Raw genomic sequence first — 15193 nt, forward strand, 5'->3', positions numbered from 1 at the left:
AATTTGTAAATGAGAAAATGAAGAACCAATATCTCAAGTAACTTGCTGAAGTTTATACAGTTACTAATAGAAACAAGATTTGGACTCAAAGACATTAGATATCTGAATTGTTTTAAATATCTGAACCATTTATTAATTTTCTACAAATAGCAGTTTAACAGTCCTCAAATAAATCAATATGGTTAAGAAAATGATTTACTGATTATGTCACTAACATCAGCCACTAAAGCCAATGTTAGATGATCTGAATCTATCCTGCTCTTGAAAATGATTAACCTTAGCCCTGGCCAGTGTGGTTCAGTTGGTTGGAGCATAGTCCTGTAACTGAAAGTTTGTGGGTTCAGTTCCCAGCAAGGCTATACACTGGGGTTGGAGGTTTAATCCCTGATGTGGTCATGCACAGGATGCAACCAATTGATGTTTCTCTCTTTCCCTTCCTCTCTCCCTAAAAGCAATGAAAAAATGTCCTCAGGTGAAAAAAAATAAAAGAAAATGATGAACCTTATAATTTTAAGTGAAAATGAAACACTTATTCTCAGTCCACCACAACACTTTAAGTAATTCCCCAAATATCACTAAGTATACTTAAAGACATATATAACATCTTCCAAGAATTTCTGCAGAACATAAAATATGAAGGATGCCAATCACCTAATTATGCATTATTTAACAAACTCATAAATGGGCCTGTGTGAAGTTTGCAACAATACTTGCAATATGGAATATAAATTGTTTTTTCTTTTACATGGGAGTGACTAAAGTATGAGGTAAAATGCTAATGTTAATGCTTGTGTTAATAAGTGCAAATGTTAAAGCTTAATAATGAATGCAAGTAATTTAGCAAAATATGCAATTAGGATTAGTTACTTCCTGGTAAAATAACTGCCTGAGTGACATTTGATGACAAAAGAAAAGTCATTCTTATCTTTAATATATCTAGTAAAGCTGATAGCACATCCTAATATGCAGTGTATTGAGATAACACAGGCACAAGACGTGATCCTATCAGGAGAATAGCTGAGATATGGACTATTTGCCACTAAATATTTTCTTCCTTTGTCTCCTCTCTGACTGCATTGTTTTTCTGATGCATATTCAGTATAGTATATTTTCAAATGTAATAGCAAATTTTCAGGATCACTTTTTTTTTACAAATCATCAGAATAAATATTTGCATGATGGAATTTCAGATAGTTTTGGATAACTGTATTAACTTCAACCTGTTGGAACATGAGTTATAAGTGCCTCCTGTGACTTAAAAATTAAATGACTGAATCTTGACGTAAAAAATTTTAATAGAGCAAATTGTTGCTACATTGATTTTTGATGTGGTTTTCATACACTTTAGAGTGGGGAATTTTAATTTTTTCATTCAAAAGATAAATATCTTTGATCAAAGTAGACCTCTTTGCAATAAATATGTAAATTTGTAAGTAATGCCTTCTGCCAGTCATTAAATTGATATTAAATCAAGTGGAAGAGCTTTTGCTAGGTGGCTCAGTTGGTGGGAGTGTGGGCCCATACACCAAAGGATTGTGGGTTTAATTCCTGGTCAGGGAACATGACTTGGTTTTGGATTCAATGTCAGGTTGGGGTATGTAGTAGAGGCAGTTGATTGGTGTTTCTCTTTCATATCAATGTTTGATTCTCTCTTCTCTCTCCTCTCTCCTTGTAAAATCAGTAAACATGTCCTTGAATAAAGATTTAAAAAATTCAAGTGGAAGAATAGGCATTCTGTAAATGTTTGAGCTGACTGCATAAAAAATCCATTCTTTTAAAATTGGCAATCAGTAACAACTCTTAAACAGTTGGCTTAGTTGAGATTCGTAGATAGTCTCTCTAAATGCAATGGAAATGCAATGGAATGGGTTGTCCTTCACTTAAAGGACATCTCCCCTGACCTACCACTGAGTTGATTTCCAGGAGGGGAGATGGATTTTGCTTATTCTCTCGGACTGCCTCCTTTTTGACTATCCACAGTTCTCCTCAGAAAACAGTGAAATTACTTGCCAGTCCTAGAAATTGGCTATGACTTCACTACTATGAACTTAGGTTTTTAATGTTATTCTTAAAATTTATAGGTATCACGGTGGGTTTAGGGCACTAACAAGTATTGAGTAAATAAAATAACTTACAAAAGTTTCTTAACTTACATTTAGTAATTCTGTGAAGTATATATTTTTTCTAGATTTTATAAATGATAAAACTTAGAGTCAGAGAGTTTTAAACACAAGGCCACATGGGCAATATGCCTGCAAATCAAATCAATTCCATCCATACTTAACCCCAAAGTATGTAAAAGCCTTTCAGTGGATTCCAAGTTGTTTTTCAAATCTTGCAAGTATATTGGAGAAATCCCCTCAGTTTTTCCTGTAGGAAACCACAGTGAATTTCTTCTAGGTCAACCATATCTTAGAGAAGGAATAAGTATAGCCTTAGCAGATATGTTCTAATCCACTCTTACTACATAGGTGCAATCATATTAAAATAGATGGATTGAAATTAAAGCCTTTAAATTGCAATGATGGTGACAAAGGAGGAAAAACTAGGAGAGGGTGTATATATAATACTTACATGGTTGAGGAGAATGAAGATTTGTGGAGTGACAGGAAGACCTTAAATTTAAAATTTGCAGGTCTTTTATTGGCATCACTTTTTTGTACAGGCTCCCTGACACTCTCCTAAGATTCTAGCAACACAAGATACACCATGGCAAACTGACCGAGTAGATTCTACTATTCTAGCAAAGGCATGCATTGAAATATGATTTTAAATCTTATCTGGAAGAGATCCAATTCAGCCCTCTCATTTTCCATATGTAGACTAAAGCTTAGAATGGTGGTGTGACCTAATTTAGACCACACTTACAAGTAGTTGCAGAACAGGGCTAGGCTCCCAGCCTCGTAATGCTCAATCCAGTCTTCTTTCACAATGAAGAGAGGGACTTTTTACTTCACTGAAGATTCAACATGCCAGTACTCTCCTAAGGGGTTATGGAAATCTTTCACAGCTCAGTCCATAGGTTTTAATATCAAACTGCATTTCCACAAATGAATGTTGATCCTTAATCCAATAAAATATCTTTCTTGTGGCTGTGAGAAATACTACATATTTGACAACCTTATTTGGGAACTATTTCAGGTGCTTCTGAGTTAAAAAAAAATCAACCTCCATTTAATCTGTCCTGTAGTCTGCCTCATATCTTTGTCAAGTGTACTTCTTTGGGTTCAACAGGCTTATAGGTATTTATTAAAATTTTCCCTATACTTAAAATAAATAAAAGTTATATTTGGCCAAAAGAAGGGAAGATTTCATCAAACGTTTTTGTGAGAATAGGCATGTGTCTGCAATAAACATACACACACTCTCAATTGATGGGAGTACCCTTTATGGAATCTAAAGTGACTTATGTGTGCAGTGTATCAGCTGTGTACCTTGTGTGGGCTGCTGCTCAGTTTATTGATGGCATTTTATTGTATTGATCAGAGAACATGATCTAGCTGCCTTGAGTGCACTGTGGTACTTTCCAGATTGGTATAAACTCTTTATCTTTCTACTGATTTCTCTTGTCATCATCCATCATTTTTCACTTGTGAGGCAAGCAAAACACTTCCATGGTTTGATCTCATGCCCATGCTTTTTAGCTTAAACATCTTACTCTGAGCTAGAAATGTTTCATCTTTGTAATGATGATCCTTATCTTCATTGGAATGAAAGCACCTATTCCTGAATGCTCTGCTATTCACCGCCACCTCCCCCACCACTGGAATGACGAGTTCTAAAGCAGAGGCCAGGAGAATCACTGAAAAGGGATTCTGTCTACAGGCACCATTGATTAAAATAAGCTAATTTCATCCAATTTGTTGTAATGGTGGTAGAAATCTAATTTGTCAGGCTTCTCAGTTAAAAATGTTCTAGAGACTTACCAATACTTTTTCTCATGTTTTAAAATGTCAGGGAGATTTTTACCTGCAAAAACATCAAAGAGTGTTGGATTAGAAAGGAAAATTCCCTGTGGAGTTAATCTGTTGAACAAAGCCATAACTATTCTTTTAGACCAATGCTTGAAATAGTGGATTTAGAAATTCTTGAAACCTTAGACATGAATCTCTCCCTCCCTCCCTTACCACATTTTTCTTTCTTTTATAAATTCCTTCTTTTAAAAAAAAAGATTTTATTTATTTGCTTCTAGAGATGGGAAGGGAGGGAGAAAGAGAGAGAGAAACATCAATATGTGGTTGCCTCTCATATGGCCCCACTGGGGACCTGGCCCACAATCCAGACATGTGCCCTGACTGGGAATCAAACCTGCAACCCTTTGGTTCACAGCCCACACTTAATCCACTGAGCTACACCAGCCAGGGCTTAAAAATTCTTTCTTTCCTTATTTTCTCTCCTTTTATTCTCTCTTCTTCCCCCTTCCCTCTCACCTAAATGATTTGAGTCTCAGCTGGTGTCAGTGAAGTTTCTTTTAAATGTATTACCTTTTGTAAGTCATTATGAGCTTACATTATACAGTTGCATATGTATTTAAGAGGCAGTTTGGTGAATATTCCTAAAACAACTACTAGAGACACCTAAAATGCCCTTTCCTGAGGAGCTTTGGCAGGGATTTTCTGCAAATCCTTTTAGTAATCTCTTCAGATGTTGGGTACCTCTGAGTGTCATTCATTTTCTAATTATTCACTGAACACAGATTCCACACTTTGTCTAACAAAAGTCCTAATGGGCTGATTTTAAACATAATGTTTTCCTGTTTAGTTTGAAATGATAATGGAATACCTGATATTGGTGACCTTGCAGTCATACTAAAATACTTGTGAAAATTACAAAAATGCCATCAAACTTTATTCTCAATAACCTTGAATTTTTTTTATACTTTTCTCACATGTGTGTTTCTTTTTTAATTTATTTTGTTTTCTGCCTGGAATTTTTTTGGCTCATCCCCAAATTTTTGTTGTTTGATAAATTTCTAGACTTTACAATAAAAGTAGTGATGAATTGAATGAATCAGCAGGCATCATCTTAGCTGAGAAAGAAGTTACATTTTAAGGAAAAAAGGATAAAAAATTATTCAGTCATATATATGGCTGACAAAGGAAAATGATTTTTTTGGAACAGCATCTCAGTATTGGGTTGTGATTTATCAAGATGTGTAGGTGTGAATTTTAGGACTTTGGCTTACTATTCTCTCATGTAAGATAAAATGATATGTTTCCCAAAGATCATGATATCTTAATGCCAATAAAGACTTATAATTCGGGAGCTAATAATAAATGAATAGCTAATTATTTTAATAGTGAAGCAGTTAGCTTTTTGCCTTTCTTTCAAAATAAAACTCTAAGTGTTCTTCTCATATTTCACATAAAGTAGAGGATCTAACAGAAGTTTTGAGGGAAAAAGGAGAGATGGCTAGTTCTAGTAAGCTACTCTGGGAAAGGAAGTTGACAAAAAAACAGCATAATGAATTCCTGAACATTTATGACAATTGTCAAAATTTATTGAATTATTCAACATGACTTTTTGCTTAAAAAAACATTAACCACTTGACCTATATGCTTTTTTCCATATTTTTTATAATTTATCTTTATTGAATTTATTGGGATGATATTGACTAATAAAATTATATAGGCTTCATGTGAACAATTCTATAATATATTATCTGTATATTGTATTGTATGTTCACTACTCAAGTCAAGTCAAGTCAAGTCTCTTTCTATCACTGTTCATCCCCCCCTTCACCCTGTTCTACCTCCTTCTACTCCCTTTCCCTTTCCCTCTGGAAATCATCATACTATTTTGTATGAGGTTTTTTGTTGTTGTTGTTGTTGTTCTTAATCCCTTCACCTTTTCCATCCAGCCCTCCCAACCCTCTCCCCTCTGACAGCTGTCAGTCAGTTTTCTATATCTATGTGTCTGTTTCTATTTTGTTTATTAGTTTCTTTTGTTCTATACATTCCATATATAAGTGAAATTATATGGTATTTGTCTTTCTCTATCTGGCTTATTTCACTTAGCATAATTTTCTCCAGGTCCAGACATGCAGTGAAAAAGGATAAGATTTTCTTCTTTTTTTGCAGCCAAATAGTATTCCATTTTATAAATGCACTACTGCTTTGTTATCCACTCACCTACTGATGGATACTTGGGCTGCCTCCAAATCTTGGCTGTTGCAAACAACACTGCAATGAACACAGGGGTGCATATATTCTTTCAAATTAGTGTTTTAGGTTTATTCAGATACATTCCCAGAAGTGGAATCACTGGGTTGTAAGTCAGTTTCATTTTTAATATGAAACTCCATAATGCTGTCCACAGCAGCTATAACAATCTTCATTCCCACCATCAGTACATGAGGGTTTACCTTTCTCCACATCCTCACCAACACTTGTTCTTTGTCGATTTATTGATGATAGCTATTCTGACAGGTGAGAGGTGAGGTGATATCACACTCCTCCTCTCCTCTGAGGTGAAGACCACCTCATTGTGGTTTTAATTTACATTTCTCTGATGATTAGTGATGTTGAACATCTTTTCACATGTCTATTGGCCATCTGTATGTTCTCTTTGGAGAAGTATCTATTTAGGTCATTTGTTCATTTATTAATTGGATTGTTTTTTGGTGTTGAGTTTTATAAATTCTTTATAAATTTTGGAGATTAACCCTTTATCAAATATATTGGCAAATATGTTCTCCCATCCTGTGAGTTGTCTTTTCATTTTATTGATAGCTTCCTTACCTGTGCAATAGCTTCTTAGTTTGATGTAGTCCCATTTGTTTATTTTCCTCTTTTGTTTCCCTTGCCCAAGGAAATATACCAGAAAAAATATTGCTACAAGAAATATCCAAGATCCTGTCTATGATTTGTTCTGTGATTTTTATGGTTTCAAGTCTTGCATTTAAGTCTCTAATTGATTTTTAATTTATTCTTGTGTATGGTGTAGGATGATGGTCTGGTTTCATTTTTTTTGTATGTATCTACCCAATATCCCCAACACTATTTCTTGAATAGTCTATCTTTACTTCATTGTATGTTCTTGTTGCCTTTGTCAAATATTAATTGACCATAAAGTTGTGGGTTTATTTCTGGGCTCTCTGTATGGTTACATTAATCTATATGTTGTTTTTTTTCCTTTATCATGCTATTTTGATTATTTTGGCCTTGTAGTATAGTTTGATATCAGATAGCATAATTCCTTCCACTTTATTCTTCTTTCTCAAGAAGAGTAAAATAATTTTTTACTCTTTGGCTATTTGGTGTGTGTGTGTGTGTGTGTGTGTGATTCCATATACATATTTGAATATTTATTTTAGTCCTGTAAAATATGCCATTGAAATCTTGATAAGAATTGTATTGAATCTATAGATTGTTTTGGGTAGAATGTACATTTTAATGATGTTAATTCTTCCTATCCATGAACATGATATACACTTCTACTTATTTGTGTTGTCTTCAATTTCTTTCTTCAGTGTCTAATAATTTTCTGTACACAAGCTTTTTACATCCTTGATTAAATTTATTCCAAGGTATTTTATTCTTTTTGATGCATTTGTAAATTGGATTGTTTTCTTACATTTTTTTCTGATAGTTCATTATTAGTATTTAGAAATGTAACTGATTTCTGAATATTTATTTTGTATTCTGCTACTTTATTGATTAGTTTTTTTGGTGGAATCTTTGGGGTTCTCTATATACAGTATCATGTCATCTGATAATAATGATAGTTTTACTTCTTTCTTTCCAGTTTGGGTGTCTTTTGTTTCTTCTTCTTGTCTAATCACTGTAGCTAGTACTTTTGGTACTATGTTGAATAAGAGCAGGCATCCCTGTCTTTTTCCTGATCCTGAGGGAAATGATTTTAGTTTTTGCCATTTGAATATGATGTTCATTGTGGATTTATCATATTACATGGCCTTTATCACATTGAGGTATATTCCCTCTATTCCCATGACTTACCTAATTCTTTCCCCTAGGAATTAAGGAGAGGCAGAGATAGTACTATAAACATGGTAGAAATAAAAAATCTACATCTAGTTTGAGCCAAAATATTTTGTTTTGCAATCTAAAACTACCAGGTCATTGTGACTGACACCTTTATGTTGAACCACAGACTTATTAAAGTTACACAAAAAATATACAGCTAAGTACAAATTCATAAATGTGATATAAATCTAAGAATCCTATCACAAAACTCAAATCATAAAGGAAATTTTGTAAGTAATAAAGCTAAGGGATTATTTAGAATTCCAACTTCCCTGTTCAAGAAACCTAAAACCTCATGTTTTAAAATACTCCAAAAAGTATACTTTTTAATTATATCTCTGGAATATCCCTGATGTAAGAGGTAGCATGTTTTAGAAGTGGAAGTGAGCAGTGTGAAAGTGTGTGGGTGAATTGAAGGGGTGTGGGAGAGCTAGGCCAGTTTCCCCTCTGGGATAGCTGTGATGATTTACATGAGTCCAGCTCATTTAATAGAGTGAGCATCTGTGGAAATTGCCATTAATGCACTAGAGCTAGAGAGTGTGAAGGTATACTGCTACAAGAAATTCCTCCTGCTCTTCAGGACTGCGAGCTCTTTATCCACCCACCAAAGCTCTTGAAATCAAATTTGTTTCTAAGTCTGGACCACAGGGATTTTGCTTTGAATTAAGAAAATTCTAGGCTAACTGTCGGTACTAGTCAACTTAGACTCAGTGGTTCTCAGCTCTGTATGCATATTTGAATCACTTGGAAAGAATTTAAAGATACAAATGACTGGACCCCACTTTCAGTTATTTTGATTTAATTAGTCTGGAGTGAAGCCCAAGCATTGGTATTTTTAAAAGCTTTCCAAATAACAGAAAGAGTACTGCTTGTTGTCATGGCAGAGTACAGATGAATCTCCTGCCAATAACAATTATTAAAGCTGGACAAAATATACAAGACCAGTATTTGAAGGTACTGAAGAACAACTAAAAGGGGGGGGGGTAAATTTGAAAGGAATGATTCTTGAAAGAAGGAAAAATACTAGGTAAGTTTAACATATAACACACTTTTCCCTGATGATATCCTCAGATCCCATGGGTACAGGTAAATCCTGCAATAAACAGCAATCTCACTCAGCTGAGGAAAACAAAGAACAGTATGGAGTTTGCCAGGGATGCTCTAAGTTGAAAAAAAAAATGTCAAAAGAAGCCACGGAGAAGGGAATCCCATAACTTGTGTAAAACTTCTTTCAAATAACTGACTCCCAAACTGCACACAATAAGGTTATACTCCAAAGAACTCATCAGGAAAAAATATAGTTTAGAGGATGAAGAGCTCTACAAAGACCTTTGCAGTATCTAGAAGTATGCAGATAGATTTTGGAGTTCATATCCTGCTAAGTTCCAAGGGCTTAGTAAAAATGTTCAGCTTTTCTTCAAAACCTCAGACAAACCATGCCATAGGACAATGGGCAAAAATAAAGACCCAATATAGCTTAAACCCCAGCCTCTACAATGTCAAAGTGATATGCTGCCACTCTTTCTTGCCAAAGGGAAATGTATACTTTTAGGAATGCAACTTCTTCTAGAGGATCTACATGTTTTTATCTACAATGTCCATCATGCAACCAAAATTTAAGGAGAAATTTTGATTCTAGTCAAGCCGTAATAAAATGGAAAGGAATTTATTCTGTCCACTGAAACAACAAAAACATGTGGACAGCATTTAAGAAGCAGAAGCACTCAAGACATTGGATATCAGTGAAAGAAGGGCAGCATTTTATGAGATGTAGGAAACCGTTGACTTACACCATTTGATTTAAACAGTTGATTGCTTAGAGAAAGTTTACTAGTCAAGGCACAGGGAAGACAGACCCAAATAAAGTAAAATGGAGTTCTTAATTTGAGAGGACTTTACTGTGATTCCGGGGAAGCCAAGGCAGCAAGAGTTCACAGAGCAGAGTACCAGCTAGTAGAGCTCTGCTAAGTGAACACCCATTTTCAGATGATCCCATAGAATAGGCAGCAAAGTACTGATCTGAGCATGTGCCTGGGGATACTATTTGAAACCAGGAAGAGAAACACCCTAAAGAATGAGAAGGAACAGTGGCTGACTGTCGCATAGGCCCAAAAGAGTGACTGTTCCTTACAGAATCGAAAGCCTCATAATGCATAGAGAACTGGTTACAGTACTAAGAATGAAATTGCTTCAAGTTCTGGGGAAAATTAACCCAAAGCTAATTGTTACTTTGATCTTGCCTAAGTAAGCAGAAAGCAGGAGTCACATATATAAATTGTTTCAAAGTTATTTTATTACCTCCCGGAACAAGCATCAAAAATATTTATAGGAATTAAAACAAGCAAACAAATAAATAATGACTAGCACCTAAAATTTAGAGCTCACAATTCTATAAATTGGGAGATAGTGTCCCCCAAAATTCATATGCTGAAACCTTATCCCCAATGTGATGATATTAGGAGGTGGGCCTGTGGTAGGCGGTTAGGTCATGCCCTCATGATGGCATTGGTGCTATTATAAAGGAGACCCCAGGGAGCTGGCTCATTCCCTACCACAATGTGAGGACATGGAAAGAAGTTGGCTATCCATTGTAGGGAACTGATGCACATGGCAGTGGTGAATGTAGCCCAGCCCCTGATTTGGAAAACTGGAGGGAACGAGTTGGCACACAGGACCCAACCCACAGATTGGTTTTCCCATGGGGAACCAGGACTGCATTATACCTAGGCTGCTTTGAGGCTTGCTTTTTGCTAAAACTCCCTCACCCTGAATTGAAGCAGCAAGTGTTTACTGCATATCTTTAAAGTAACTTCCTAGAGTCTGTGCTAAACCTCCCAAGGATGGAGTATAACTAGTTCAACCACTTTTCCCCTTGCATTTGAAAACATTCTCTTCTTTGTAGTAATTAGCAACTTCCTCTCCTTTGTTATTTGTAAAAGGTAACCACCTAAAGTGATCTTGTGCATAGTAAATGAGGACCATCCTCGATGTAATGTATCCAGAAAAGCAATAAAAGCCTGTCTAGGCAAGGGTTGGGGCGCTCTCTCACTTAGACAGAGGCTGTGTTGTCCCTTTTCTCCACAGGACTTCTGTAGTTCCTGTGAATTTTTTTGTCACATCCACAAGACATGAACCCTGCTGGTCATATCAATTCATGTACCAGCAAGAGGGACTTCACCATATATCAAATCTGTCAGTTCCTTGATCTTGGATTTCCCAACCTCTAAAACAGAGAAATAAATGTTTGTGTCTAAGCCACCGAGTCCATGGTATTTTTGTTATAGCAGTCTGAGCAGAGTAAGACACAATTTCTAGCATCCAATCAAAATGGTCAGCTGCAAAATGAAGATTTTTCAAAATCCATTAAAACTGACCCAGAAATGACACATATGACTAAATTACCATACAAGGACATTAAAAGATTAATATTGCAGATTACACATTGCAGAAAAAAAAAGATTTGTGAACTTGACTACAAAGTAATACAAACTATATAAAACAAAATAGGTTGAGTGGGTGGGCTGGATTGGGAGTAAAAGGGAGAAAACTGTACTTGAACAATGATTAAAAAAATTAAAAAAATAAAGAGAAAAAGAGAAATAAATAAATAGAGAAACTTTGGGAAAATTTTAATTGGCTAATTATACCTATAATTGAAGTCCCCAAAAAGGAGAATAAGGAAATGAATATATTTGAGGAAATAATAGCTGGAATTTTTCTAAATTTGATTAAAAACATAAACTCATATTATTAGTTTCCCTAGACCTCCACAGCAAATTACCACAAACTTGAAGGCTGAAAACAACAGAGTCCGAGATCAAGGTGTCAGTAAAACCATACTCTGTTTGAAGGTCCTGAGGGATCCTTCCTTGCCCTTGGACCTTCTGGTGACTCCCAGAATTCCACAGCATGTAGGACATGTAGCTGTATAACTTTAGTTTCTACCACCATGTTAGCATCCACTTCCATGGATCTGAAATCTCTCTCTGCCTTTCTCTTATAAGGATACTTGTTACTGCATTTAGTACCCACCAAAATAATTCAGGGTAATCTATCTTGAGATTTTTAATTTAATTATATCTGCAAAGGTGTTTTATCCAAGTAAGGTCTCATTCACAGGTTTGAGGTTGGGGATATAACTTTTGGTGAGTGACCATTCAACTCACTGTATCCACAGATCCAAAAAGCTCAACAAATCCTAAACACAAAACATATAAAGAAAATACACCTAAGACACATCATAATCAGATTAACACCAGTGAAACAAAGATAAAGATGGTAGCAGAATTTTTGTCAAAAAGAATGTAAGCTAGAAAATAGTGTAGCAATCAATATCTTTAAAGCATAGAAAGACAAGTTCACATAATTATTTACCCAGTGAAAATGTTTTTCAAAATGAAAATGAAGCAAAGAGTTTCATAGACATAAAAAAACAACCTAGAATTCATCATCAGTAGACTTGAAAAATAAGAAACAGTAAATGAAATCCTCAAGAAAAGGAAAATAATACCCAATGCATTCCTGCATAAAGGAATGAAGAGTACTGGAAATGGTAACTACATGGATGTATTGATATCAATACCGATATATTTATTGGAGATATTGTAGTTTTGGTTTCAGGCTATTGCAATAAAGCAAGTTGTAATATTTTTGCTGGTAGACAGTCTTGCCTTCAATTTGTAAAAAACTGCAACATCTGTGCACAATAAAGCAAGGCACAGTAAAATGAGATATGCCCATGTATATTTATATAGTGATAAGTTTTAAATTTTTGTATATACTTATATACATATTTATAAAAACTTTAAAAAATATTTAAAACTTTTTATGTATTGATTTTAGAGAGCAGGACAGAAAGTGAGAGAGAAAGACAGACATTGACTTGTTGCTCCACTTATTTATGCATTCATGGGTTGATTTTTTTTCTCTCTCTTTTTTTCATTTTTTAAATTTTTTCCACTATCTTCCAAATTGTGCTGTATCAAACAAGATTGTACTCTCCTCTGTCTGTACTTTAGCAAGGATTTATGGTATTCTTCCTCTTGCTGGTTGAAGCACCTGGAAGAGAACATCACCTGAAACAAGCTCATTGGAGTCAGGAAGTATGTTAGTGTCAGGCTGCTGAACTCAGGGCATAGAAGATGGACAGCCTTGCTGCTGTGAGACTGGGGTAAATTCTGCCCCCAACCCCTACACAAACAAACAGTGCTGGTTCCTGGAGGCTATTGAGCCATCATTGTCTCCTGTGGGGACCAAGTGGGGTCCTACACCAATTGCCTTCCCAGTTTCTGGAGACATAAATTCCTCATATGTAGACCTTAAACGAACTGAAAAAACCCAAGGGGGCAGTCAGTACAGTCCATCTTCTGGGACTCTGAGAAAGGAACTGTCTCATTCCATTCTTTGCTGGAGAGGTCTGGCAACAACTGTTCTTTGATCTGCAAAGGATGGTGGGAGGGCTTCTTCTCAAAGTTCCCAGAAAGGTTCTTGTTCTTGGCCTTCTTTGAGTTCCTGTCAGATTGAAATTGATCAGCCTTTTCCTCAGGAGATTCAAACATGACACCCTGAGTTCTTGGCTTTTTGAGCCTCCTTACTAACTGCCACAGAACACTTGGTTATCTAGAGGAAGAACTCATGTATTGCTGTACAGAGTCTGGAATCACGACACTGAGAGCCTGGGGCTCAGGCTGTCCTGAAAGTAGTTCCTATAGGACTGTTGAATGACAATGGCTATCACCTGGCAAGGCTTCAGTGCTGCAACAGAGGCACAAAGCTCTGAGTAGGAGGAATGGTCAGAGTAAGGGATGATGTGGATATTGGGGTGGGAGCTGTGGATTCCGGCTTGTGGTAAGGATAGCAATAGTAGGGTGGATCTGGTTCCAATGCAGCATGGGGCATGGATGCAGCCATCCTCCTTCACTGTGGACACATCTGCCAGGCCCAACAGCTGCACCAACTCCAGGTGCTGAAAACTCAATACCACCCTTATCTGATACTCCAGGGTCAGCTGCTCCAGCAGGGACTCTTTGAAGGTTATAGAGTCCAGTATTTACCTTATGCTGTGGGTGCCTTCAAATGAGCTCAACAATCTGGTAGGCAGCTTCTTGAGAAGGAATAACCAGCTCTGGGTTACAGCTGGTGTCACCTAGATATAAGATAGGGTCTGTTTCCCCACTCTCAGGGCTGACTCCTTTAGCATGGATGGTATTTACTGAAAATCACCCACCTACAAATGGTTTTGAAGTCTCCTTCAAAGAGAAACATGATAGAGCCAGGGCAGTGACTGGCATCTATCAAGGTTACAGTCATGGTTTCTCTTCCAGTTTCATCTAGAGGCAGGGCATGGCTTTCACCAAACTCCAGGGCTCAGATTCACTGCTTAGATACCTGCAGGTGACAGTGCAGGAGGAAAGCGGTGATTGGGGAGCAATAGAAGGGCTGTGTCCAGGTGCTACAGGGCCCCACAGTGTGGTCTGAGTGCATGTGGGGAATATTAAAGAGCCATGTGGAACCAGTCGAGTACAGGCTCCACTGCGATAGGCATGTGGGGGATCAGGACCCTGTTCATGGTGGCGGGGCTGGAGTCACCAGTGGGATCCTCATAGAAACAGAGCTCTGGAGTGAGCCTCCTACAGGGACCCTGAAAAAAAGTAACACTAGGGCAAACACAGGGTCCGACTCCTTGAAGGAAAAAGCCATTCCAGGAGCAGAATGAGTTCCTAGACGAGGCAGAAAAGAGAAGGAAGTGACAGAGCTGGGGTAGTCTAGAGGTAGAATCAAACACTACGGAAGCCGCTCTGTGAGTCGTCATTCCCACCCAAGGGGAGAAGCCTACCACAACCATGCCCCGCCCCCAAATCCTCCACTCTCATTGGTTGATTCTTGTATGTGACTTGATGGGGGTTGGGCCTGTACGCTTGGCAGGATGCTTTAACCAACGGAGCTACCAGGGTAGGTCCTACAAAATCTTTATTTTAGAATAGTTTTTACAGAAATCTTGGAAAGATAGTACAAAAATTCTCATATAACTCTTACCCTTTCCCTATTACAACATCTTACTATATTACTATGGTATATTTGACACAATTAAAGAACTAGTATTAGGACATTACTATTAACTAAACTAAGCATTTTATATTTCATTAGTTTTTACCTAATGCCATTCTTCTGTTCCATGATCTCATTCAGGAACTGGATATTCAATTTTC

General features: G+C 36.7%; 1 pseudogene; it reads right to left on the minus strand.

The window, feature by feature from the left end:
* LOC123825106 overlaps window positions 1–14553 on the minus strand; it is a 72556-nt pseudogene extending 58003 nt beyond the window's left edge.
* Between the last annotated feature and the right edge of the window lie 640 nt (window positions 14554–15193).

Source organism: Phyllostomus hastatus, unplaced genomic scaffold (assembly GCF_019186645.2).
Source record: "Phyllostomus hastatus isolate PE091 unplaced genomic scaffold, TTU_PhHast_1.1 phas_contig_1, whole genome shotgun sequence".
NCBI lineage: Eukaryota > Metazoa > Chordata > Mammalia > Chiroptera > Phyllostomidae > Phyllostomus > Phyllostomus hastatus.